General features: G+C 48.3%; 1 protein-coding gene across 2 annotated transcripts in view; it reads right to left on the bottom strand.

Annotated features, from left to right (window-relative positions):
• Window positions 1–23,032, bottom strand: part of HIP1 (huntingtin interacting protein 1) — a 160,101-nt gene that overhangs the window by 63,811 nt on the left and 73,258 nt on the right. The gene's annotated exons all lie outside the window — the stretch shown is intronic.

Below are 23,032 nucleotides of genomic sequence, written 5' to 3'. Positions count from 1 at the left end.
CCTCACCCTCCTCCCCATGACAGCTGGCTCCCTGGTTTCCTCGGTGGCTCGTCCCCAGATCTCTACCTACATTAGCTCCTTAGTGATCTCATCTAGGCCCATGGCTTTGACCTTAACTTCTGCCAGCACATCCACCTCCCCAACTATTCCTCTCCTGGCCTCCCGAATCCTATTGCATCAACCACCAGTTGTTCAGCCCGTAACACCTAGAAGCCATCCCTGATCGCTGCCTTTGGCTCAGCGTTCCCATCCAATCCATCTGTAATGCTATCCACTCTACCTCCAAAACTCCTCTCCTTCTCACTGTCTCCACTTCAGGCCCAAACCACTGATATGTCCCCACTGGGCCACTGAAATAGTCACCCAAATGGGCTGTCCTTCCCCAAGCCACCCTCCAGAAGGATCCTTACCGGCCATGCATGAGGTCACGCCCCCTGCAAGAGCTGTGCACTACAGGTGGAGGCAAGCCTGCACTCCCAGGGCGGCCTATGAGGCCTTGGGGGAGCCCCAACTCTCACTCTCCCTCCTCCTCTTATGCCTCACCCACACTGGCTGCCTTTCCTTCCTCAGACATGTTCAGTTCTCTCCTTCTGTCCCTGATATCCCTGAATGGTCTTACCCCCATACTGCGCAAGGCTGGATTTTTCTCCTTCAAGCTGTTCAAACACCACTTCCTGGGCAGCCTATCTTGGTCACCTAACCTAATGCATCTCCCCCTTCTCTGCCCGACAGTATCTCTTTACCACGACTCACGACCGCCCCGGTCACTTCCTGCAGAACCTATATCACAATCTGAGGTTCTCTTGTCTGTTCATGTGTTGGTGGTCAGTCTCCTGTCACTCAAGCTGAGCTCCGTGAGGACAGCGACCGCGCTCCCTGATGCTCCCCCTCGCACACACCGCACCTGCACTGTGCCCGGCACGCAGATGGCTGGGAGTGAAGGCCTGCTCTGCCCAGCCCTCCCCAGACATCCCCGTCAGCTCCTGCCACCCTGTCTGCCTCACCATCTGGACATTACTTCTCTCGTCTAGGATGCTCCACCCTCTCTGTCCCCAAGTCACATTTCTTCCTCTCTTCAATTAAAAATCTTGCTTATATTTAAGCGTAAGCTGCTCTAACGAATGATGTTCTTTCTTACACTCCTTTTGTACTTAAGCTTCGTGTAGCTAAATACTTTGACTCATGGACATGTTTTTATGAAAGATATTTGCCTAAAGGCGGAATTGTGTTTCCCCCCATCATATGTTGAAGCCATAACCCCCAATGTGATGGTATTTGGAGGTGAAGCCTTTGGGAGGCCCCCATCTGCACTGTGACCTGCCACAGCATGCTTTTGTGTCCCGTCTCTCCCTGCCAGGTGTCTCACCCCACCCTCCCCCATCACCAGCCTTATTACTCCCCAGATGGGGCTGACGGTCTGTCTCAGGACAAGGCACTTGGGAAGATGCTCTCAGCCCCGAGTGTAGGGACCCACATGCCCCAAGGGATCACACCCCGATCACATAAGCCCTTCTCGGCCACACCCCGATCACATAAGCCCTTCTCGGCCACACCCCATCATGGCGCTGGTTGCCCTTCTCTTCCGTATTCTCCTTCCCGCCAGCGCGAATTACACACCAATCAGCTCCCCCCAAACCCCATGCGGTATGCTAAGTAGGGATTGTATTTTAAGCCAATCAGCTTCCCCCTCAAAGCCCTATATATGTGTGTGTGTGCTGCCTAATAAACGGGCTCTCTCCGGTGGATCGTCAACTGGTGTCGACTCGTCCTTTCACCGAGTGGGATGAATTTGGTTCACAGATGTTGGAAGCCCTTGCAGGAATGCAGGATCGGGAGGGGGAAGGATGAGGATCCAGACCAAATCTCAGGTTTAGGTGAGGTCATGAGGGTAAAGCCCTTGTGATGGGATTAGTAGCCTTATAAGAAGAGACACCAGAGAGCTTGCTTTTTCTCTCTCTACCAAGTGAGGACACAGTGAAAGGCAGCTGTCTACAAGCTGGGAAGAGAGTCCTCGCTGTGAAACTGTATCAGCTGGCACCTTGATCTTGAACTTCCCAGTTTCCAGGACTATGAGAAATGAATGTCTGTTGTTTAAGCCACCCAGTCTATAATATTTTGTTATGGCAGCCCAAGCTAATACAGTAATTTTTTTTTTCTTTTTAGTATTTTGTTTGCCTTATCTGCTTCATAAACTGGGAACTACTGAAATTAGGATCCCATCTCCCCCTTTTTCTCTCTCTCTAAAGTCTTCAGACATCCTCTGGCTTCTGGATATGCTGTGAGTAACTGAACTATCTGGGTCAGGCAGATTTCAAAAGGTTTAGCAAAAAGAAAGGTGCTATTCTGCAGTCTGCTAATCTGGAAGGGAAGATGGATTAAGAAAGTTGAGAAGATTCCAAAATGTAAATCATTCCTGCAGTCAACCAGGTGTACACACTTGTTCTGAGAGGAGGGTAACCGGGACCATGAAACACCTGGAAGAACTAAAGAAGCACAAGTGTTCAAAGTGGAAAACACAAGTGGAAGCAAACCAGTGTCCATCAGTGGATGAATGGATATGCACTGTGTGGTGTATCCCCACACAATGGAGTGTTACACAGAGTAAAAAGGAAGGAAATCCCAACACATGCTGCAACGTCGATGAATTGTGAAGACGTTATGCTCAATGGAATAAGCCAGTCACAGAAGGACAAACACTGTATGATTCCACTTATATGAGGCACCTAGAGAAGTCAGATTCATAGAGTCAGAAAGCAGAAGAGTGATGACCAGTGGCTGAGGGATGGTGAATTATTCTTCAGTGGGGACAGAGTTTCAGTCTGGGAAGATGGAAAAGTTCTGGAGATGGTTGCTGGTGATGGTTGCACCACACTGTGAATGTGCTTAATGCCACTGGACTGTACGTTTAAGATGTAAATTTTATGATATGTGTATTTTACCACAATAAAACACACACACACACACACATGAAGAACTAATACATGCTACAAGATAAATGAACCTCACAAAAATGCTAAGTGAAAGAAGCCAGACATGAAATGTGACATACCGTATGATTCCATTTATATGAAATATCTAGAATAGGTAAATCCATAGAGACAGAAAACAGATTGGAGGTTGCTGGGTTCTGGTAGGAGGGGGTGATGGGGAGTGACTGCTTAACGGGTACAGAGTTTCCTTTTGGGGTAATAAAAATGCTCTGATACGAAACAGTTGCATGACATTGTGAATGTACCAAATGCTACTGAATTATAAACTTTAAATTGGTTAAGATAGTGAATTTCATATTACTCATACATTATCACAATTTTTAAAAGGTAGGAAACACTGAGAAATTGTGATTTTTATTAAATACCCACTATATGCAGAGAAAGGCCACCATACAGGTGGTTAAGACTGTGTCACCCCAGGGTGGGCCTTCCACAGACTCAGGTGGACATCTGTGCAATGGGACATGGCTGCCTGAACGCAGGGCACCATACCAGGTGCTGCTAGAGCGCACAGATAAAAGTGGACCTTATCCTCAAAGGGTTAACTGTTGATAGGGTAAAAACGACCATCTTCCTTCTTCCTGTTCCTTCCTTCCTTCTCCTCTGACTATGCAATTTCAAAACTACTTTATGAAGAAAAGAAACTGGTATGGGTGTACAAGTTGCTTATGCCTATGAGTCTATGAGTAGTGCAGAATAATGAATAGTGTCAGAAAGCTAAATCTTGAATGAAATGAAGCTTCCAGAAAATGTGTAGGATACCCAAAGAGCCTACCTTATTGCATAAAAAGCAAAAAGGACACAGAAGGGGTGGGAGTGCTGCTTTCAGTCAATGGTGATGATAAACTCCTATTTTGCTTCTATCTTTTCTGGACGGAATGATCTTTGAACTGAAAAAAGCAGGCAGAGCACTGAAAGAGAAAGCCCAAGGCCAAGGTGAGTTAGGAGACTGTGGGAACACCCCTGGTACCGAGTGAGCCTGAGGCTGTGACTTGGGCAGGTAACACACAGAACAAGCAATAGGCAGAGCAAATCACTATCAGGGACTGCGGTGGGATGCGGGCAAGGGAGTGGTACCTAAAGAGTAGATGTAGCTGAGGATAAGTGGGATTTGCCAGAGAGAAGGTAAAACTCCATACATTACCCAGGAGAGATTCCAGAAAGAAAAGGAGGCCCCAATCACCAGAAGTCGACAGGTGTTCATTAAGCTGAGTCATGTGACACTGCCCTAGTTCACTTTTTAGTTTCTAGAACCAATGTTGCAAGACAACAAAACAGACATGGTGCATGTCTGAATTTTCATCATCAACACATTTAACAGTCTCTCATGACATCCTGTAGACAAGAATGAGAAATGATAGGCCACCCGAGGTCCCAAACCATGACTGCTGGCTAAATATGGCCTCAGCCTGTGCATGTACGGCCTGCGAGAGAAGACTGGTTTTTACGTCTTTAAGGGTGTGGGGAGGGGGAGCAGCAGGAGGCCACAGGCAAAAACATTTACCATCTGGCTCTTTGCAGAGAAAGTTTGTGGTCCCCTGTCCTAGATAGATGTCCACACTTACAGGTGCTGATTATCACCTTGGGGGTAAGGCGTGCTGGCCCCCCAGGCCTGAGCGCCCTCGCAGTGCTCACCAGAGAGGGTATATAAGAGGCACAGTGACGGATCTCACTGATACTGGAAGCAACAGCAACTGCATTTGATGCCACTGATAGAGAACGACCATGGGTGCAACCAGCAGGACAGGACACACCTGGCCCAGAATCCCACTGCACATGGCTGAACAGAAGAACAGGTGAAAAGGGCTAAGGGCTGAACTCGTTGTTCCCCATAAGTTCATTGAGTTAACAGTATGATGTGGCCACTACAATAAGATAAAATTTAAGAAGCTAATCTCATTTTGAGCTACATCAACTGAATTATATTATCTAGAACAAGAGCCAATCCTTGGTTTTATAGTTTTTAACCTATTGACCCATCCTACATTGTGCCAGAGATTTGCTGGGCACAGAATAATGTGTCAGCTCTGGGCAGCCCATTCTAAGGGGGATATAGATAAAATGGGCACATGCAAAGGAAATCAGCTGGGATGGTGAACCACTGAAGGTCAGATAAGAAAACAGAAATCAGGGAAAGAGGCGTGGGGGGAGGGTACAGAGGAGGGGCAACAGGGAAGGTTTCAAATATCTCAACTCCAACACCTGTAAGATGGATGGCCATGAAAGGGGACGGGCTAGAATGGGGACCTGTGAATGAGAATTAAAAGACGCCAGGTTCTGGATTCATCATCTCCCCAAAGTGGAAACAACTCCAAAGTCCTTCAACTAGTGAACAGATCGGCTGCAGTAGAGCCATACCACGGGATACCACTGAGCAACCGAAAGGAACGAAAAACTGATTCACAGAACAACATGGATGAATCTCAGAAGCATTATGTCAAGTGAAAGGAGCCAGATGCGAAAGGTCACGTACGGCGTGATTCCATGTATATGACAGCCTGGAGAAGTCAGACTACAGGAGTAGAAAGCAGATCAGTGGATGTCAGGAGCTGGGGGCTGGGGAAGGGGCTGAATACCAAGGAGCATGAGGGAATTTTGGGGGGGTGAAAACATTCTAAATCTTGTGCTCAGGTCACCTAACTGCATGTGACTGTCAAACTCAGAACTGTACACTAACAATGGTAAATTTTAGTGCACGGACATTATACCTCAATAAACTTCACTCTCAAAATAAAGAAGCCAGGCTTAGCGAGAGGTGGATAAGGACCTGTGGGAAGCCTGGGCTGGAGATGCTCAGACAGAGGTAGTGTTTTCAAGAGGTGGTCTTTAAGGCCCCCTCGGCCCCCTGATCCCATGATTCTGGGACCTCACAATTTGCCTCTCTTCTCTTAAACTTCATTCAAACAATATTTCATGAGGGCCTGCTATGTGCAGGCACTGGGGATACGGCAGTGAGCAAAAAGACAAAGCTCTCATGGGACATGCATTCTAGTGGAGAGAGACAGACCATAAATAAGAGAAGAAAGCACACTAGATCAGATGGTGATAAGTGCTGCGAAAAAAACAAGCAAAAAAGGGAACTAACAAGGAGTGTGGGGCCGGACAGTTGCAATTTTATATGGGACGGTCAGAGAAGACCTTCCCAGCGAGGTCACAGTTGAGCACAGCCCTGAAGGAAGTGAGGGAGGAAGCCGTGAGGATATTGGGGAACAGCATCTATGTCAGAGGGAACAGCAAGTCAAAGTCCTGAGGCAAGAGCGTGCATGGCATGCTCGAGAAGGAGGGGACAGCATGGCTGGAGCAGGGCAGCGAGTGCAGGGAAGCAGGGCCTCACAGGCTCCTGTAAGAACTAAAGCCGAGGAATGACCCGACTTTTTTTTTTTTTTAAAGGATAACTCTGGCTGTTGTATTGAGAATTCACAGTGGGAGGAAGCAGGGGTGATAATTAGGAGAATAATCCAGGCTAACACCAAGGTCAAGGATTTTGATCCCTGTACTGGCCAGCCACAGGAAAAAAAAGAACATCCAGGCTAGACAAGCTGGAGGCTTGGACCAGGGCAGTCACGGAGGATGGGTAAGAAATGGAGGGGTCTGGATAAAATATCCTGAGGGTAGCACTGTTGGGATTTGCTGATGGTTTGGATGCGGGATATGAGAAAGATAGGAATCAAGGATGAAATCAAGGAATCAAGGTTTTTTGCCTAAAACTGAAGGAGTCAGGTTTGTGGGGAGGGCCACGAATGTGATTCTGGGTGGGATTAAGTTTGAGATGCCTACTGGGCATCTGCTGTGGTCTGAATGTTTGTATCACCCCAAAATTTCTATGTTGATACCTGATTCCCAAAGCAATGGTATTGAGGTGGGTTCTGAGGAGGTGATTAGGTCATGAGGACTCTCATGGGATTAGTGCCCTCATAACAGAGGCCCAGGTGAGTTCGTGTGCCCGTCTACCACGTGAGGACCCAGCACCATCTGTGAAGCAGAGAACAGCCCTTACCAGGCACCAAACGTGCTGTTACCTTGATCTTGGACTTCCAGCCTCCAGAACTGTGAGCTCTAAGTGTCTGCTGTTTATAAGTCACCCCAGTCTAAGGTATTTTGTCCTAGCAGCCTGGATGGACTAAGACAGTATCCCATTAGATAGACAGTTGGAAAGACTGGGAGAGGGTCAGCCAGACACAGAGATTTGGGCATTATCAGTTCAGACATGGCACTCAAAGCTATGAGCTAATGGGATCACTCAGGAAGTGAGTGACATTAAAAAGGAGAAGAGGCCCAGATGGAGCCGGGGACATTGCAACTGGGTTGGGGAGGTGAGGGAGAACCAGGAAAGAGACTGGGAAAAGAAGCCGGGGTGGGGGGGTGGGGGAGGAGGGGAATCGAGGCAGTGGGAGTGGGCAGGGAGGGAATCGAGGCAGTGGGGGTGGGCAGGAGGTACGTATCTCTGACAAAACTGCTTCAAGCTAGCACGAGTGGTCAACTGGGTCACAAACCTGGGGGGAGCAGGGGAGGGCAGCAGGCAGACCAGGAACTGGGAGGTGGTCTGGACAAACTGGGCACCCTCCTGCCAGGGCCCAGGGCTCGGGCTCCTGCGACATCTGAACAGCTCCTGCCTCTCTCTTCCTTCTTTCTCCTTCCAGGCCCTCCCACAGGCTCCACATGGAGTGGTCCCCAGACAGGATGACAGACAGGCAAGGGGTCTTCTCAGATTGGGGATGGAGGGGCTACAAGACCATCTCTCTGTGAGAGACAACTGCCTATTTTTCCCTCTGAAAGTGACCTAGGATGCTAGTCAACCCCTGGAAGGATGACCTCCCTCTCTACACAACCAGCCCCCTCCCCCCATCCCATCTGCTCTTCGGCCACGAGTGCTCCTGCTCTCTCAGACGCTGCTCAGCACTCCTTGTTCCAAGGCCCTCTCAGTCGCCTCCCATCACCCTGCGGCCGCACATTCCTCAATGTTCCTTACGCTCTTGCTTTTCTCTGCGCTGTGTCCCCCAGCACCCCCCAGAACTTTTTCCACAGGCTCTAAGTCAGACTGATTACAGAAAGGGGACCCCCTGCCACCCCTGCGGCCACCATCCGGTCTGCCTGGAGGGGAAGCAAGAGAGGCCTTCTGCCTCCATGGTTCGGGTCTTGCCACCCTCAGTGGTCATCACCACTGCCCAAGCGTCCCCTTCCACCAGGTCATCAAATCACCAGTACTTTTGTCCCCCAACCTTAAAATCAATACCCACGTCGCCCACTGACTTGAACAGCCTGGTTTCCCATGTGGGTCTTGGAGCGCCTCCTCTTCACAGTGTGCCAGCTGCCTCTCCCCACAGGACAGCTTCCGTGACAACGCTCAGGGTGCCCCCTCAGGCCTTCAGAAGGCCCCAGAATGGAGGGCACAGGGTAAGATACTCAGACACTAGGTCTTAGGGAAAAGGAGAAGCCGCCATCTCCCTTCCCCCGACCCGCAGGGAGCTGTGGCTTTGGAAAGACACCCCTCCTCCCCTCCTATCACAGAGGAAGCCTTGGTTCCTCTTCCCTAGCGTCCCAGACTGCAGGGTCAAGTTCACAGGTATCATCACACCAGAGGGTCATTCGTCATAGTCACACTATGGGCAAGTCTCCCTGCCCAGAAGGCCATGCCTTGGGCAAGCCCGTTGGACGTATCCTGGTCTTTCAATATTCACTGGGCCAGGCTGGAGTGGCCTTTTGCAAGGCCCCTTGCCAGGGCTTCCCAGGAAAGCCTTTTGGATGGACAGTTGGTCTGCAAAAGTTGAAAGCCCTGGGCTGTGTCCTCCCCCAAGTCACCAGCATTGCCCAACTTCCTCTCTTCCCCATCCCCCACTCCCTCCTTCCCTGGCTTTCCAGCTGCAAGGTTAGTTCTATTTCAGTCACACACAGCAACTCCTCTCCAACAATCTCAAGACACGAGGGGGGCGGGAGTCGCCTGACAGGTGGTCTCTGAGCACAGGCACCACCCGTTATCCAGCTGGGTCTCTTACAGAGCCTGATTCTCATAAGAGTGACCTGTCAAAGGAACGCTAGCAATGCCAAAGCTGGGGCTTCCCCCCCACAAACATCCATCTCATCCCTACTTTTCATACTTTTTCCACAGTAAACGCCCCTATCTCATCCATTTCTATATAACTGGCCCTTACCTCTAGTCTCCACCACAATCGACCCCAAATAAAGCACTAAGAATAAATTTGCTCATGAGTTCTCTCAGCTTAGAAATCTGGAGTGGTTCCTGATCTTGTGAAACCCAAATTCTCCAGTATGGCTTCGGCGCTCCCCTCTCAACGCTTCCCTCAGTTCTGCTTCTGCTTCAGAGGGTGCGGTCTTCACACAGCTGGGATCCAGCCTTCCTGAAATGCGCTTCGTCAGTAAATAGAATCCCATTTTACACACACACGGGGGTGGCTGGGTAAAGATATCTGACTCCAGCAAATCGTTCTGCAATGCCGAACATTCCCAATTGATCTGTTCCACTCATTCCAATCTGTCAATACCAGGTTTGCAGGAATAATAACGATAATGGCATTTCCCACTTTTATGTAGCCCTTAGCCATCTTCAAAGAGCTTTCTTATGCATGTCTTACTGATGCTGAGAAGATCTTGGGAGGAGGCAGGACACACTTCACAGACAAGCCACATGGCAGGTTGGGGCCACTTTTCTCCATCAGGTACATATTCTACTTATTTAGAGGGTTATAATCGAACTCTTAGCCAACTCGTTTATTCAACCTCTGCTCTGACCTTAACACGTTTATTATCTTAAGGCAGATTTTTCTTATCTTATAAAAAGGCCAACCCTTCCTCCTAGCAGACGGCAGAAACTTTTGGTCTGGTGAGAAACAAAAGGAGAACATTTTTCAAAATCCTAGGGTAGATACCTGAAGATGACCAGACTTAAGGCCAAACCACTTCTAAACAAGTCAACCTTGTACAGTCTTCAAGGAAGCAGGTTCTGGTCGTAGGTGCTCATGCACCTTCCACCAAATCCCTGTATTGCACAGTCTTGTTCTCTGTCTGACAGGATGCAACCTCAGACAGACCCATTCCAGTGTGAAAAGGAAACAGAGACTGGGTAATGGCCTGTGAAGCCCAAGTTCATTAGCAGCAGACACTCTGGAGAGCACTGGAACAAACCTCTTTCATGTAATGGCCACAGAACCTTGCTCCCATCTAAGATATCAGCAGGGTGGGAGATGTACTGAGAGTGGATATTCCTGAGACCTGCACTCCAGCCTATACACACCAGCCAGTCCTGTAATAGTTTATGGCCAAATTCACTTAAGCCACCTGCTGCAACCCCAAAGGGGAATGCTCATCCAGTCTCATCAGTTCTACAGAGTGTAAGCTGGTATATGCCAAGAGCAAACAGCACCTGGTTGTCACCTTGGTCAGTGGTTCCCAAACCTGGGCGTGCCTGGATATCACCTCAGAACTTAAACCTGTGCTTCTAGCAAGCACATACACATGCCAAGCAGATTCCTCTGCACCAGCCCAGATTGGACTCATCCGGTCTGGGAAGGGGCCACTGCTCACTGCACTCTGAATTCTGGTCATGTCACAGTAGAACATTCTATGTCAGAGTCTAAGAAAAAAACTCAGCTAAAGGAAAAGCAAAAACAAAGAGAGGAAGAATGAGGGCAAAGAGAGAGGGAATAACAAAGAGGAAACACGGAAAATGAAGAGATCTCCTTAGTTTGTGCAAGCATACTTTAAGTGAAAATTTTTTTCTGGAAAACATGAATTGAGAAATTAAGAGATCATTATTCATTTTACAAAACAAACTGGTATATCAGATTGCTTTAAATAGCAATCACCACTAGTACATTTAAAATAGGATTCAGTTTATAGAAGTGATTTATAAAAAACCAGATCTGTTACAAAAAGCTCAGAAAATAGCTCTCTTCCCATGTATCTTGCTAACTATAGAACTAGCCCAGTACAGATGTCACCTATTTTCTTCCAAAAGATATCCAGTCCTGTTCTCTGTCACCCATTTCTACATTTTACCCTGATCAGGGTTAACAGATTCTTAGGGGACTCTTAAATCTCTCCTGGTCTTCCCTGAACTCAGGGAAAAACTGCTCTGAATTCTTTTCGTATTCATGCATTCATTCAACACATGTGCCTGGTACTACTACGGGAGCAAACAAAAGTGACAAGTCCCTGCCTTCATGAGTTTTATATCTTAGTGGGGGAGAGAGACAGTAAAAAAGAAATGAAACAGGTGATACGTCAGATGGGAAGAGGTGCTATGAAAGAAAAATAAGGCCAGGAATGGCCTGGGGTATTCCAGGCAGTGTTATGACCTTACAAAGGGACACTGGGAAGGCTGTACCGAGAAGGTGACAGAAGGACACAGACTTTAAAGTGATGAGGAAGCATGCCTGGCAGACACCTGGGGGGAGTCCTGAGCAGGAGCCCACCTGGCAGGTATGAGGAACAGCCACGGAGAAAGTGTGGATTGGAGGGGCCCAATCACAAAGGGCCTCATGAGCCCCTGGAAGGGTCTGAGCAAAGGGGTGACATGATTGGACGCACTTTTTAAAATGGTCCTTCTGGCTGCTGTGCTAAGACCACAGGGACAAGCACAGAAGCAGGGACCCTAATTACAACACTGCTGCATTAATTCAGGCCAGAGATGATAGTGGCTCAGACCAGGGTGGTGGCAGAGGAGGTGCTGAGACGTGGTCGGATTCGGAATTTATCTTGAAGGTAGAGCTGACAGTATGTGCTAATGTTTTAGATGTGGGATGTGAGGAAGGGAGGTCAAAGTTGACACCATGATTACTTGCCAGAGGAACCAGAGGGACTGAGTTGCCATTAACAAGATGGAGAGAGCCATGGGAGGATTTTGTTTGGGGACACGTTAAGTGTGAGATGCCTATCAGGTAGCCAAGTGGAGCCACACATGAGCGGTGAGACGTGCCAAGTCTGGAATTCAGAAGAGGTCCGAACTAGGTTTATAAATGTGGCCGTCATCAGCATGTACATAGGATTTAAGAATGGACAAGGGCAGATGAGAAATCTGGGGACAGCCTGAGGATACTCTGACAATCAAGAAAGAGAGGAAGGAATCAGTGATGGAGATGAAAAGAAACAGCCCAGGAGGCAGGAGGAACGCAGGAGCACGGGACCCTGGCAGCCACGTGAAGGAGCACATTTGAGCTGGAAGTGCGCAGTTGTGGTCATGCTGCTGAGGCCAGGTAGAAAAGCTGAAAACTGACCATTGGGCTGAACACCACGCTAACATCTCCCAGGCTGCTGTGGTCGATAGGAATGAAAGCTCCTCTCTGAAGGGACAGCCATGAGAGAAAGCGGAGCAGGGGAGGTGGAGGCAGCAACGCTTCCCTGGCACCCCACTGCTGAGGGGGCAGAGGAGGAGGCGGTCGAGGCTTGCTTGTTTCAAATGGGAGAAACGGTATGTTTGTATACATGTGAGGGGAGAGAGGGAGAGTCGCTGGGAGGGGACAGGGTCTCATGCACAGCTGGAGGGCGGCTGTCCTGTCACAGAACGGGCCAGATCACAGAGCAGGGACGCAGGTGCAGGTGGAAGAGCCAGCAAGGGCCATGCATGTATTCACAGGGTGGCGTCTCTTCACCGTGGAAGAGGAAGCAAGGTCATGGGCTCAGGGAGGGACTAGGGAGTGCCCAGGAGGCCGGGGCTGCACTAAAGGGCCATGCAAGTGCAGCTGGAAGAGGGAATGCATCGGCCTCCGCCGCCTTTTCTCCAGCCCGATTCTCCTGGTCTCTTACTTTCCCTCAGACAAAGTCTCCTCCTCCTCCTCCTCACTGTCTCTCCTGCTTTTAAAGTGCGTGGACCCCACGTTCCCTGACTGAGTCAATACCTAAATACATTTGGTCACTTTTGTGTCCTTGTTCTTCAATGAGAACTTTCAGGAAGAAGAGGTGGAACCAACTGGTGCTTGTTTGGGGAAGATAAGCTCCAGGGCCTTGGTGTTGGAGGGAGGCAAGGTGGGGGGGGAGAGGGAGAGAGGGAGGGAGAGACAGAGAGAGGGGGAGAGAGAGAGAGAGAGACAGAGAGAGAGAGAGAGAGAGAGAGAGGGAGAGAGAGAATGTGTGTGTTGGGGGAAGCAGAGGAAATAGGAAATATAAGGGCAGAACATCCAGATTCTCTCCTTGGTTCTTCTCTCAACTTCCTTCTCCTCCCCTGCCCCCCACCCCCACATCCCTTTTTGGGTCTTGATTCTCCTATCTAAAACAGACTGAATAGCCTCCACCTCACTGTGGCTCAGGCTCTAATTCAATGAGCCTCTCCTAGCCTGTAATAGATACCAGATTCATTCCCATCCATTATTTCTTTTAACCCTTATAGCAACACTGCGACTAGTAACTCCACTGAATAGCTGGGGAAACTGAGACTCACAATGGGTAAGTGACTTGCCCAGCCAGTCATGATGCCTGGCTAGCTAGATGACCCAGCTAGTAAGTGGCAGAGGCAGAACCTGAACCAAGATCGCACAGCAGGTCCAGGTCTATCAACCCCAGCTATGTCCTTCCTGTCCTGGGAAGGATAATTCAGACTCATGTCCACTGACAAGAACACATAGGTCGATGCCAAGTCCTTGGTTTCAGGAAATGAAGTCTTTATTAACATACAGCCAAAGCACAGGTCTCACTGATCTCAGGTCAGAGCCAAAGATGGAGAGTGAGCAGTGCAGGCTCTGCTTACGCTCAGGAGGGCATGGGGCGTCCCCTCAGGCAGGAAGGGGCCCTGATGGATACACCCTGCTCTGAACCTAGGGAGTGAGAACAAGCTGGGGAGTGGAGAGGGGTTGTTACTAATTCTGGAGTTGGATTTCACCACCAGCTACAGCGCTGTGATGCGACTTCCTCAGAAAGGAAAACTGCCAGGAACTCTCACTTCTGTTTCTCAAGGAGTAAAGAAGAGCCTTTCCTTAGGGGAGGAGAGGAAGCGCCCCAAGATTCAGTAGCAGTGCAGGGGTGTGGTGCCCCAGGCAGGTGAACCCCGCTCAGGGCCTCCAGGCCTGACAGCCTACTGGTGTCCCAGCTACCAGCTCAGGGTGGCCACATCACCAGACTCCTCTTTCTTTTTTTTTTTTTTTGTCTCTTTTCGTGACCGGTACTCAGCCAGTGAGTGCACCGGCCATTCCTATATAGAATCTGAACCCGCAGCGGGAGCGTCGCTGCGCTCCCAGCGCCGAGTGCGCCACGGGCTCGGCCCCCAGACTCCTCTTTCTAAAGCACAGCTCCAACCATGCAAGAAATGTCCAGGGCTCGCTGCTGCACACAGGGGAACTGCTCCATTCCCTAACCCGGCAAGCAAGTCTTATGGATCTGACCCTGCTGGCCTTTCCAGTCTTAACACTTGTTCCGGGGCCGGCCCGTGGCTCACTCGGGAGAGTGTGGTGCTGATAACACCAAGGCTGCAGGTTCAGATCCCTACAAAGGGATTGCCAGTTATAGCTCACTGAGTGAGCGTGGTGCTGACAACACCAAGTCAAGGGTTAAGATCCCCTTACTGGTCATTAAAAAACAAAACAAAACAAACACTTGTTCCTGTCCTGGGGTATCCTTCCTCAATCGTGTCTTGCATCATCTGACCCTACGCCTTTGCTTCATGCCACCCCTATGACTCAGATGAACCATTCTCCCCGAACCATCCCCATTTAAGTCCCACCATCTATTCAGTTAGTCGTGGTTTTATTCATTCCCTAAATTCACCCATTGCACATATACTGAGCACCTACAGTCAAGTGCTGCGTTGTCAGCTCACAAATGAGCAGGACGCAGTCCTGGTTTCAAAGAGTGTAGTGGAGGTGGGGAGAAAGATAATGGCACTGTGTGACAGTGTGTTCGAGGAGAGATGCTGGCAGGCACAGAGTGTGTGGCCTGGAGGGTGGGCATCAAACCAAGGCTGCAGGGAGGGGTAAGGCCACCTGGAGGGAGAACCATCTAACCAGATGAGAAGCTGGCTTGCAAAAGGGGCCTGCAGGGGCATTCAGGTAGAGAGGACATGTGACCAAGGCACAGAAGTGCACAATGCCCACCACAGGGGACTGTCAGTGTTGCTGGAAGGTGGAAAAGCAAAGAGGGGGTGCTATGGTTTAAATATTTGTCCCTCCAGAATTCATGCTGAAACTTAATCCCCATCGTGGTGGTATTAAGAGGTGGGGCCTTTCAACAGACATATGAAAAAATGCTCAACATCACTCAGCATCCGGGAAATGCAAATCAAAACCACATTGAGATACCATCTAACCCCAGTGAGGATGGCTAAAATCCAAAAGACTCTGAACGATAAATGCTGGCGAGGTTGCGGAGAAAAAGGAACTCTCATACATTGTTGGTGGGACTGCAAAATGGTGCAGCCTCTATGGAAAATGGTATGGAGGTTCCTCAAACAATTGCAGATAGCTCTACCATACGACCCAGCTATCCCACTGTTGGGAATATACCCAGAGGAATGGAAATCATCAAGTCGAAGGTATACCTGTTCCCCAATGTTCATCGCAGCACTCTTTACAATAGCCAAGAGTTGGAACCAGCCCAAATGTCCATCATCGGATGAGTGGATATGGAAAATGTGGTACATCTACACAATGGAATACTACTCAGCTATAAAAACGAATGAAATACTGCCATTTGCAACAACATGGATGGACCTCGAGAGAATTATATTAAGTGAAACCAGTCAGGCACAGAAAGAGAAATACCACATGTTCTCACTTATTGGTGGGAGCTAAAAATTAATATATAAATTCACACACACACACACACACACACACACACACAAAAAAAAAAAAACCGGGGGGGGGAAGAAGATATAACAACCACAATTACTTGAAGGTGATACGACAAGCAAACAGAGGGGACATTGTTGGGGGGGAGGGAGGAGAGGGAGAAGGGAGGGAGGTTTTGGTAAGGGGCAACAATAATCAACCACAATGTATATCGACAAAATAAAAGTTAAAAAAAAAATAATAAAATAAAATTAAAAAATAAAAATAAAAAGACGTGGGGCCTTTTGGCAAGTGATTAAATCCTGACGGCTCTGCCCTCATGAATGGGATTAATGGCCTCATCAAAGAGGCTTCAGAGAGCTGCCTGGCCCTTCCATCTCTTCTGCCACATGAGGACACAGCATTTGTCCCTCCTCCTTTTCTACTATGTGAGGATGCTGTGAGAAACCACATTCTGTGGAACAGGCCCTCACCAGACACCGAATCTGCTGGTGTCTGGTGATCTCAGACTTTCCAGCCTCCAGAACTGTGAGAAATGGAATTTCTATTGTTTATGAATTACCCAGTCCAAGGGATTTTGTTACAGCAGCAGAAACAAACTAAGACAGGGAGCCATGATCTGGAGAGCATGGTTTATAGCATTATGGGCAACAGTCCAAGGAACCTTCCCCTATACTTACTACCCAGCTCAAAACGCATCAATATAAAGAATTCTTAAAAGCTAAAACCTTAAAGCTTAAGTCCTTAAAGCATAAAGAAGCAAATGGAGAAATACTCTCAGATGTATGTACAAGGATCTCACCTCAACAGTGGAAACTGTATTCACAGAAGACTGATTATAGTGAAACCATACATGGTCTCTATTCATCTGCAAACACAGCAATACTCGCTAACATTTACTGAATGCTTCCTAAGTGCCAGGCATTGATCTGAACACTGTAAACACATGTTAACTCATCTGCCCTCACACCAACTCTACATGAACAGTAAGTACTATGACCATCCATACCCACTAGACAAAAAGGGAAACCCCAACACAGGGAGCCTTGGTAACCTGCCCAGGTGAGTAGGCACCAGACACAGATTTTGAACCCCAGAACCCAAGCCCTTGACCACTCTGATATACTGTTCCTAGATTTCCAGCACAGTGAAAGCTAAAATAAAAATCTACAAAACTGTATTACTGTATGGCCCCATTTTGTTTAAATATATGTGTATTTGTCTACGTGTACATGTTTGTATTTTCTATCAAATGAAACTTACCTGTTTTGGGCCTATAAAAATAGCACCTTCATATGGTTCAACCTAGCATGTGTGTACTCACATGCAGCATACGCACACACACACACAGAGAAAAGTCTGCAGGGATCCACATCAAATTAAGAGTGATTGATCTTTATTTTCATTACACCTTTTCATATTTCCTGAAAAATAGCAGAAATTCAACGTTTCCTGTGGATTACCTGTTTCCTTGCTGTTGCTGCCGATGACCACGGCCATGTGGTATTAAAACATACTCAAAGTGCAAGAATCCCAGCCCCTCTAAACTACAGCATCGGGGGCCAGTGCACTCACAGCCATCTCTCCTCGGGAGTCGACAAGCCAAAGTGTGGGTGAAAGGCTGCCATAGAAAGAGCCCAAACCTCAAAGTCCTGTGTGACTTGGCTTCTCTGAGCCTCAGTTTCTTCAGCTTGAACATGAGAGTAGCAATCATGCTTTTCTGAGAATCAAATGAGACATGAGTCAAAGTGCTCTGTCATGCCCCCCTCGTTCTAGCCAGTGTTACTTGAGTATGGCTGAGAGCCTTCTGTACTGTTGATGGCACCATATCCACACCCAGGGCAATGGTCAGAGAACTGTCCATGATACTTGGCTCCCCTAACGGAGATTTCTTGGAAATAAGAGGCAACATCTTCTCTCCAACTTCTGTGAAATCTGGCAGAAATGGATGAGCTTTCAGTGTACTCTATACTGTCCAGCTGACTCCTGGATCCAGAGTTGAATGGACCACAGGAGGATGGCAAGGTGGAGCTGGACACAGGGAACGGCTCCACGTGAGGTCTAGACTCAGGCAACTCTCAGCAACGAGCCAGGGTCTGAAGCTGGGGTCCACAATTTCAGCCATACTTCAGCCCAGAACATGCTTATGAATAGGGGTCCCAGAGTTCACTGGCAGCCAAGAAGAATCCCCTCCCGGGAATAGCTGGCTTACCCCCCCTTTCACAATTCTTATCCAAGCATCTTGAGGGCAACACGGCCATTTCTGCCCCTCATTCCCTTTTCCTGGATTGCTACCACCTTTCAAAGGTCTACACAATTTTCCCATTCACATTCACTGTTGTTACACCCTTCCCCTTTACTCCCCCAAACACACAGGAGCTCAGCTCCATAAGGCAGGGATCTTCAGTTCAGAGAAGTATCACAAGTGTTTAGAATAGCACCTAGCATACAGAGAAGCACTCCATAAATCTTTTCCAAATAAATAAGTGAATGAAATGTCACCTTCCCCAATCCACTTCCTGTGCCATTTGGCAGAATTAATTATTCCTACCTCTGGGTTTCTATAGGATTTTCTTTAAATCTCTAACATCGCACTAATCATACTACATTACAATTATTTATCTCCTCTACCAGCTTGAAGGCAGAAGCCATCGGGCTATCACACTCTCTTATATTCTCTGTGCCTGGCATGGGCCTGAGTGGGTCGTCAGTGTTTGCTGCCTCAGGGGACAATCTTCACAAACCCACAAGGCTAAAAGGACAATGGCCAGGACCCTGGCTGTAACCACTGGGAGAATCCCTGTACAGCACGAGGGCAGGTGATACAGACCTTTGAGCGAGGGGGACTAAGGAGGCAGTGATTTTGTATGATTTCTTTTCAGCCTGAGGGAAGTCCAGCAAGAGAAAGCCACTTTAGGTCCCAGAAAACAAGGCTGAACTGAGTGTTCCAAAGAGAAGTCATGATAGAAAGTTAATGAAATGCTCATTTCAAAAAACTTTGCCCCAAAGCACACTTTGTGGCTCCCATGCTTATCCTGGTACCAGGGAGGGCCATCGCCAGGCACTGGGACCAGAGGCCACGTAAATCTGTTGGCCAGAATAGCACGTCCAAGTCTGACTATCAAGTGGAGACAGCTCGTTTACTGGTTCTACTAGAGACTTGCTGATTTATTTTGACATGGGCCCTCACACCTGTGCCCTCTCCACCTCGCCCTTCCCTCTGGCCCTGCTTCCAATATACCTGCTCCCTGGGTTGTCTGTTCCAGCTTGCATACAGTGCCACTATCTCAGCTGGAATGTCCTCTCCTTTCATCATTTATTCATTCAGTCATTCAGCACCTACTGTGTGTCATGTGTCTCTATCAGTGAAACTGCTGATCTGCTTCCTGAAACACAGCTCTTGCAGGAAGCTCAGAGGTATAAACAGATTTGCATCTCATGTCCTGGGAACTTTGCTAGTCCCAGAGATACGGCCTGTGCCTGCCCTTCTAGCATAAACCACAGGTACTACCTGAACAAACCCTGTGGTTTCAAGACCTTGTGCTTTTAATGTGCCTGGAATGCCCTGACTTTCCTTATCCCCTGGGGGCACTCCTTCCCCTCTGTCCCCAGCTTTCTCAATAATACTCTTCCTCAAGCTGCCAGCCAGTTAATCCCACCTTTTCCATGCTAGCACATGCCTCGGATGCACTTGGGTGTGCTGTATCACATGTACTGCAATTACTGACAAACATGTCTGATCACCCCACTAGCAATCCCAGCAGAGTGATCATTCTGAAACAATGTTCTACCACTTCACCTGAAGTTTTAAGATTTTGTTTGTTGCCTAAATGAATGAGCAAAAATATTAATTATAACCATATATATAACTAAACTCCTCCTACGTGCCAAGTACAGGGAGGTCAGCTCGTCCATGGTCACAGGGCTACAACTGATGGATCAGAATTTTGCCTCTGGCCTGTAACTCTAAAGCCCATGCTCAGCATCTAGAATAGTCTCAGGACACAGAAGAGGATCCCTAATCCTCTGTGCACAGGGAATGGTGCTGTGGAGTCCAGCTGGGCTCCTCCTCCCTCAACCACTCACATTTACAAATACGCCTCCCACTCCCTAACCCTCCTACTTGCCCACAGAAATCATTCCCAAATTAAAGATGCATTAAGAATCTGAGGAATCTAAAGGAGACATGGGATTTTTTTTTCTGAAAAGACCTACGTCTTAATTTGGGGGGGGGGGTCTGGGGCAGCATGAATTCTATCTGGCTGCTGGAATCCTTTGGCTCAGGGGCAGCTGCCAGACCATGTGCCTGTCAGGCTTTGGACTGAGACCTCTCTGGGCAAGAAAGGAGACACAGGTGGAGCGGAAACAGCCCCTGGACGTGCACTTGGAGAAAATCACTCAGCTGTGTGTGGGGTAGGAGTGGGGAGAATGGAGTAGGGGTAGAACAACAGAGTGGGGCAGTCAGGGGAGAGGGTTGCCAGGGCAATACAGCACTACGGATAGAGCTGTCTAAAACACCACGTTTGCACCTGGACTTAGCCCCTGACTGGCAGTGTGACTTGGAGGGGACTCTGAGTACAAGTCCTCATAGGTGAAGCAGGACACTAAATCCTGCTTCTCTAGGTTGTTGTGAGAGAGATAATCCAGTTGAGACTGTTCCTTCGACTACAAATGTTAATGTGTTGTTGCATTTAATGTATTTTCAAGAAAATTTTCTCTGTCTCGCTCTCTTGATCTGTAAGGCTTTCAACAGACAAGGACCCAGATGCCCTCAGTTCTGGATCCCTAACATCACTAGACACTGAAACTGCTGGTGCCTTGATCTCAGACTCTAAGCCCCCAGAACTGTAAGAAATTTCTCCTCTTTATAAATTACCCAGTCTCAGGTCTTTGTTATAGAAGCACTAATGGACTAAGAAACTGACCATAGTAAAAAACACATTTTACAAGACCGTCCAGTACTTACTTGTATGCACAAGTATATACAACCAAAACCAGCTTCATGACCTAATGCTCACCTTCCTCCATGGACTGCACCTAGATATTTTCTACTCTATTTCACTCTTTCAAATGCTGGCTGCAACCCACTAAACTGATTTCGTGACCCAGAGCTGAAAACACTGCTCTGTTTTTGCTGAGCCATCCATCTCCTGTTGTCCAGCTTTAACTGATTATTTAGCTCAGGCCCTAAATAGGAGAACATTCTCCTTTCCACGCAGCTATCGGCCGATGTGGAGAGTCCTCGGTATCGTTCTGCACAGGCACCTCTGCAGCTGGGCATTTAACTTCTACCACGTCCCTCCTCCAACCCAGCAAATACACATGCATGGCAATAGGGATAGCAGGTTGACCAGAAGTTTTTTCTGCCCGGCCATCAATCAGAACACCTGAAACAACTTTTCTCTACCCCTCCCGTCCTCCCGCTGGGTAAGTGAGGTGTCTCACGTTGGAAGAGGAGGCAGTGAGATTGACGAAGAAATCCCTGAGTTTTACAAACGCTCTAGGTGATTTATGAGGCTCGCCATCCATATAGCCGAACACTAATCCCCCCTCCCTAGATCTTCTCCCTTAGGTTGCCCAGAGGCCACAGGCCATCACCCCCAGCTTATCTTTTGAGATTAGCTTGTATCCATTCTAGAATCTAGTCATTAAATCTTTTTTCTCACCTTTTATTCATTTTGTCACTATAGTGTATATTTTGGTTTTCAGGAGAACTGGGTTCCACACCCTGTAGGGGATCCTCGGCTTCACTTTCTGAACTCATTTTCTTAACTGTAAAATGTGGCTAATTATTTCTGCCCTGCCTTCCTCACAGGGTTGTAGTGATAACAGGTGTGAACATACTTAGTATACTTTAAAGCACTGTGCAAATATAAATTGTTACATAAACTATATGTTCCTTTGTAAGAACTGATAGTGTTGATTCCGCTCCCCAAATTACAGTAACTATGCATTCTGTGTTTAGAGAAAGCACAGACTCCAGCATCAGCCCCTAAAAGGCATCTGTACTTTATCCCTAAGTGCAGGGTTAAACCAGCTCTCCCTCAGGCAGATACCTGATGTCATCAAAAATTCATTGGTGGCAGCAGCTGGTGAATCCACTGTCTCTGGTCATTTGTACCCTCATTTAGAAAGATAACTAGACCTAGGAGAATTGGTCCCAAGAGCAGTCAACTGAAATACAGCCTGTGCTCAGCTCTTCAGGCCAGTCATGAGATTAAAGGGTGTGGGGGGAGTCAGAGTCACCTTAGGAGCAGATGAGACTGTGGAGTTCATCACTAGAACAGCCACCATGTACAGAGGACTTACTACTCCAGCCCCTATGCCTTAAAAGAATCACTTCCAACCTTCACTAGGATCCTTAAGGCAGGTAGTATGCTTGTGTCACAGATGAGGCTAGAGGGTAAGAAACTTGCTCCAAATCATGCTGAGAGTCAGGTAAACTATAATCTGCTTTTTCCCATTCAGTAATAAGCAAGAGAAACCCCCATGACTGATGTTAGACTGCATCTGGGATGTGGCTGAAATGCTAGGTTTGAGGTCAACCCTGGAGCCAAAGGCCCCAGAGTGAGGACTTCAAACCAGAGTTGGGGATTTAATGGTCAGAACAGAAAGCAGCTTGGGCCTTTTGCAGGAATGAGAAACGGGCCCCAATTCCCCGGGGTGGGTAAGGTTCTTCTTGTTACACAGTCCAGGGCCTGTGCTCTTTACAAAGAGCTGAGGACAATTGTTTCTGGGCTGGGCACTTGGCTGCTCAATGATTAATGAGAATCTAATATCACTTTTGTTCGGATCCCAAGCTAAAAGAGGAAAGAGGCAAAAAAATGCATCTCTCCTGTACGTCAAATTCTCCAGAAGTTACCCAGTGCCTACAGGCCAGGGTCGGGACACCCTGGCTAGCACTCAAGGCCTTACTGGCCTGACATTTCCTTAATTCAAACCCTGTGCTAGCCAAATGCCCTGTGCCTCACCCAGGGCTCTGCCCACTCCTCTCCCCGTGACTGTCCCAACAGTCAGTGCCCCTCACTGCCCTCAGCAGAGCCCACTCCACCCAGCCTTCAAGAGGCAGACTAGGTCCTCGTCCTCCTTCTGAACTCTGCAGTCCAATCCCTTCTCGGACCCCCACAGATCAGGGCCTGCACTGATAGCTAACTGCTGAGTTGGCCTGTATCTCTCTGGACCCCTCACTTAGATGCCAAGGCCCTGAGGAGCAGGGAGGCCTTAAGTTATGATTCTTTGCATCCTTCACCCAGCACTTGCTATAGAAATGACAGCAATTAAATAAACGCTGCTGAGTTAATGAGGGATGGAGAG

The sequence above is a fragment of the Cynocephalus volans genome, chromosome 3 (genome assembly GCF_027409185.1).
Source record: "Cynocephalus volans isolate mCynVol1 chromosome 3, mCynVol1.pri, whole genome shotgun sequence".
NCBI lineage: Eukaryota > Metazoa > Chordata > Mammalia > Dermoptera > Cynocephalidae > Cynocephalus > Cynocephalus volans.
Note: the sequence above shows the minus strand (reverse complement) of the source record. Positions and strands in the feature narration are given on the sequence as shown.